Source organism: Coregonus clupeaformis, chromosome 35, assembly GCF_020615455.1.
Source record: "Coregonus clupeaformis isolate EN_2021a chromosome 35, ASM2061545v1, whole genome shotgun sequence".
NCBI lineage: Eukaryota > Metazoa > Chordata > Actinopteri > Salmoniformes > Salmonidae > Coregonus > Coregonus clupeaformis.
In genome coordinates, this window is record NC_059226.1 from 14,077,835 (window position 1) to 14,083,834 (window position 6,000).

A 6,000-nucleotide genomic window follows, 5' to 3' on the forward strand; every position below is an offset into this window, starting at 1 on the left:
CCAAAAGCCACAGTTTCGCTCTCTCCAGCCCCCTCCCCTCGCAACTCTCTCTCCAGTGCTCGGGTGGGAGCAGGCTCCTTCGAGGAGCTGTGTTAGTGTTTCCAATATTCTGTGGTTATTTTAAGTATTTTAGTCTATTTATTTAAATCAAATCACTCCCACCTAATTAGTCAAAGCTGGTGCATGTTTATATTGAAACGATAAACCAAATTATTTCAGTCTAATTGTTTAACCAGTATTTTGCAGGGTCAAACGTCAAACGCCACAGTTCAATCATATCAGCTCAAACGTTTCAGTTCAGTCACACTAGTCATTCATCACTTTAGCTTTATGTTCCTAATTGTTATTAACGGGTTATATGGTTTAAGCAACCACAAACCCAACAGTTAACCCCAAATTATACAGTTTGGACAGCCACAGACGTTTTAATTCCCAATTAGTTTTCTATCAAGGTATACAGGTTTGTCATTCACACTCTCATGCATACGACAACACTCGCACTGTCTAACTTTTAAAGTACCTCCTATGAGCCTTCAGTCATAGCGTCGCACTATCTAATCTATTTTAAAGTACCTCCTATGAGCCTTCAGTCATAGCGTCGCACTATCTAATCTATTTTAAAGTACCTCCTATGAGCCTTCAGTCATAGCGTCGCACTGTCTAATCTATTTTAAAGTACCTCCTATGAGCCTTCAGTCATAGCGTCGCACTATCTAAACTATTTTAAAGTACCTCCTATGAGCCTTCAGTCATAGCGCCGCACTATCTAATCTACTTTAAAGTGCCTCCTATGAGCCTCAGTCATAGCGTCGCACTCCCATGGGTTTAACCATCACAATTATCAAACATTTGCATAGTATATTATGAAATCGAAATAGTATACTGTAATCGTTATTTATAGTACAATAGGGTTCACTTACATCAAACAGGTGTTTCACAAAATTAATTTGGATAAAGCCAATGTGCAAAACTTTAGTTATATTACAATAGATGTTTTGCTTACCTTTTTTAGAAGCCCGGGCAATTTGTGAAACACACGGTTCGAAGACAGCGATTGTCCAATAGGCTGGATGAATTCCAGCGAAGTGAAGTTCCGCTACAAGATCACGTCGGGGTCACCAATTGTTAGAAATTGCGTAATTCAAATCTGGTATTGGAATAAGAATCAAGAGATCTTCAATCCAAGCTTAATTTATTATATGCAAAATGTATGCATGATAAGTATGAAGGTTCGTATATACGGGTCCACTGAAATACCTCGCAGGGCACTCAGAGAACTAAAACATTGTTTACAGGTTCTTTTCTCAAATACTCTGACAGATAGTTCCCACCTCTTCTGTTGGCCAATCAGAGTAAAGGACTGAGTGTGGTTTAGACTTTACTCAGCCAATCCGTTGGCGCAGGGGTTGGTCCCAACTCCTCGGCACTCCATTTGTTGCACACTGTTGCCAGGCATAAGTTGCTATCATAATAACCTGTGGAGTCAGCACCCAAAAGACACCATTCCACTGTACTCCATGTACCCACGTTCAAGGACGGTTTCACAGACAACAAAGAGAGAGTGTTCGTATCTGTGAGAAATACAAGTCTTATCTCATCCTAGCCCCTAACGTTCCCCACATGAATCACAGCCTGCTATGTGAAACAATCCATATCAGTACAGTTCAAACCTATGCTCCTCATTAATACATTCCTTCTAAGTTATTCATCACATACAGATCCAATTATGAGAAAAAATAGAACCCAACAGAATGATGTGAATAATCAAGTTAATAAACGTTGGGTAGTTAGTTAAATTATAGTTAATATACTGCCTGGCATGTTCGATGTATTAGTAGCCAACTAACTTTAGGTAACTAGCTAACATACCGGTACATACTGCTGTAATGCGGTTCGTAAGGATAGTGTAGCTAACAAATTGTCAGCCAACATAAGGTGTAATGTAACTTGAAAAGTCATTACTTTATTACATTGCTCAACATTTTCTTAACATTTGTCATAATTAGTTAAAGCAATGAATTTGTATCCGCTCTCGTTGGACTTTGGCTGCATATTTTCAATTTTCTACTAATCTAAAAACATTGTGAAGCCACACCCATTTTCTGAAGAATTGCATTATGGGCCCTAAAAGCACAGAAATAGTGTCCACTGCTTGTATACTTCCTATTTTGGCGAATTTATTACGATATCTGGGAACTTTTGGCATATTAACCATATCCATACTATGACCAATAAGCATACTACATACGCAATTTACATCACAAATAGTACGGTTAGGCGGTTAGTATGAGCATTGGAACACAGCTCCAGAGCTACCTCTGCTGCGGAGGATAAGTTCATTAGAGTTACCAGCCTCAGAAATTGCAGCCCAAATAAATGCTTTACAGAGTTCAAGTAACAGACACATCTCAACATCAACTGTTCAGAGGAGACTGCGTGAATCAGGCCTTCCTGGTCGAATTGCTGCAAAGAAACCACTACTAAAGGACACCAATATGAAGAAGAGACTTGCTTGGGCCAAGAAACACGAGCAATGGACATTAGACCGGTGGAAATCTGTCCTTTGATCTGATGAGTCCAAATTTGAGATTTTTGTTCCAACCACCGTGTCTTTGTGAGATGCAGAGTAGGTGAACGGATGATCGCAGCATATGTGGCTAAATATGTGTATGCGACCAATAAAATTTGATTGGATTTGGATAAGAGAGATGACTAAAATGTAATGGAAATGTAAAGAGAATTTGTCTTTTAGACCTAAGAAATTCCATATTTGGCTGGGCTCAAGAGTATCCTCACTGATATTTGCATTGATAATACTGTACAGATAGCAAGAAAGCAGTTTATCCTCTACTTCCCTTACATGGGAATTCTGACCCGAGTTAAGCGCACGAAAATGGAACGTAATTCCCCTTTTTATGCACTTTTCTCTCTACTCTAACCTTGAATTTAACTATTTGAATAGCATGATATTCACCCGCTATTCATTGGGGGTGGAGATCAAAGAAATGTGGCAAAGAAATGTGGCGGAGGTGTGTCTACTGATATGCCGTATTCTGACCATGACTTTACACGTGATGAAACGATAAGGTCCAGCAACCTGTCGGTTTCAAGTGGAACAACATCTACTTTCTCTTTTCCGATAGAAATAACACCATTCTCCATGCACTGTAATTTATAAAATTGATAAGGGCTATTCATAAAAGCTAGGTAAATGAATAAGCCGTTTGGATAAGGGGATTGTAAATATAAATGACAATTGTTTTAGATCTATTTTACCTTGTGATCGCCGGAGACAAATGTGAAAAGTCATATGGCAGCAAACTGAAGCATATCAACATATCATCGTGAAATGCTAGAGGTTACCAGAGGTTACTTGTCAAAAAGCAGCTCTTTCTAAAGATCTAATTTGACTGTACTGTATATATAAATATGTACAGTGCCGTCAACGTATTCCCCTTGACTCTTTCCACATTTTGTTGTGTTACAAATTGGGATTAAAATGGATTTAATATACTTTTTTTGTCAACAATCTACACAAAATACTCTATCAAAGTGGAAGAAAAATGTTCACAAAAAATATTAATACAAATAAAACACTAATGTATCATGATTAGATAAGTATTCAACCCCCTGAGTTAAAACATGTTAGAATCACCTTTGGCAGCGATTACAGCTGTGAGTTTCTGGGTAGGTCTCTAAGAGCTTTGCACACCTGGATTGTACAATATTTATACATTATTATTTGTACAATTATTCAAGCTCTGCCAAGTTGGTTGTTGATCATTGCTAGACAGCCATTTTCAAGTCTTGCCATAGATTTTCAAGCCGATTTAAGTCAAAACTGTAGCTAGGCCACTCAGGAACATTCAATGTCATTTTGGTAAGCAACTCAGTGTATATTTGGCCTTGTGGTTTAGGTTATTGTCCTGCTGAAAGGTGAATTTGTCTTCCAGTGTCTGTTTGAAAGCAGACTAAACCAGGTTTTCCTCTAGGATTATGCCTGTGCTTAGCTCTATTCCGTTTATTTTTATCCCCCCAAAAAACTCTAGTCCTTGCCAATGATAAGCATACCCATAACATGATGCAGCCACCACAATCCTTGCGTGGTACTCAGTGATGTGTTGTGTTGGATTTGCCCCAAACATAACCCTTTGTATTCAGGACATAAAGTTAATTTCTTTGCCACATTTTTTTTTTTTTTTACATTAGTGCCTTATTGCAAACAGGATGCATATTTTGGAATATTTTTATTCTGTACAGGCTTCCTTCTTTTCACTCTGTCATTTAGGTTAGTATTGTGGAGTAACTACAATGTTGTTGATCCATCCTCAGTTTTCTCCTAACACAGCCATGAAATTCTAACTGTTTTAAAGTCACCATTGGCCTTATGGTGAAATCCCTGAGCGGTTTCCTTCCTCTCCAGCAACTGAGTTAGGAAGGATGCCTGTATCTTTGTGGTGACTGGGTGTAGTGATACACCATCCAAAGTGTAATAACTTCATCATGCTCAAAGGAATATTCAATGTCTTTGGAAAATCTCCCTGGTCTTTGTGGTTGAATCTGTGTTTGAAATTCACTGCACGACTGAGGGACCTTACAGATAATTGTATTTGTGGGGTACAGAGATGAGGGAGCCATTCAAAAATAAGTTGCACATAAGTTACAGTGTTTAAATTATGTGACTTGTTAAGCGCATACATTTTTTTATTCCTGAAATTATTTAGGCTTGCCATAACAAAGGGGTTGAATACTTATTGACTAAATACATTTCAGCTTACATTTTTTATTAATTTGTAAACATTTCGAAAAACACAATTCCACTTTGGGGTATTGTGTGTAGGCCAGTGACACAAAATCTAACTGTAATCCATTTTAGATTCAGGCTGTAACACAACAAAATATTGAAAAAGTCAAGGGGTGTGAATACTTTCTGAAGGCACTGTATATATGAAAAGTGTGTAAATAGTTTGTTTTGTTGTCTCTTTGTGTCTTTCCTATATATAACTCTTATTTATTTATTTTATTTTTATTTACAATAATGTAATATCTTGTTGTTCTTGTCTATTACTGTTCTATACTTTGTCATGTGTTTGTACGTTTTATGTAGACCTCAGGAATAGTAGCTGTGTAGTAGCTAAGGGCGATCCTAATAAACTAAACTAAACTTATCACCTTCTCCACAGTGAAGTTTATGAAATGCTGGCCTTATAACTTGCAAGAATTACATTTGGAGATCCAATCTTCTGTAGCCATGCGCAGATGACAGTATAGCGCCAAACCTACCGAATTGATATATGATTTCTAGAATGTTTTAATTATATGCCTGGACTTTTTACTGTATGTTTTACAATTTGTATCGTGTTAAATATTAGCCACTATCGGTAGCCACTGTCAGTTATACCCACATACATTTATAACGGTCACATTAGTTTTAGTTTCCTTACATTTTGCATCATTCCATTACATTGTTAGTTTACCTTTCTTTCCTCTGTCACATCCGTTTGTTTGTTCCTGAGGATCGCTAGCAATAGTGTATCATATTAGGCCAACGTATTACAAGTTGTGCAATAATTTGGGACATGTAGCCTATTTGAATCATTATGGAACGCAGACCATACGTAGCAGTTTAAACCTGGAGCCTGGTGCACAGTTCATGACAATTGGACCTTTGTCATCACAATTCCATGATTAGTGTGGATTATTAGGGTAGATTTATAGGACTCTTGTTGGAGGACTCCGAATTTTAGGAATATTTCAACCAGGGTTTCTGGAAAACCGTTTTGTAGTCTGGCTGACACCTAACTCAGTCCTCCCTCGCTGTGTACCACACGAGTTACATCAGCCAGGGTATGAACTTTGGGAAAGTTACCAGAATTTTGCAACCCTACAACAAATTATGATATTATTATGAGGACATGGTATTATAGGAAAATATGATACATTATATTTTTTTCTACAATCAAAATTGATAAACAGTTGACTAGACAAAGGGACACAAAC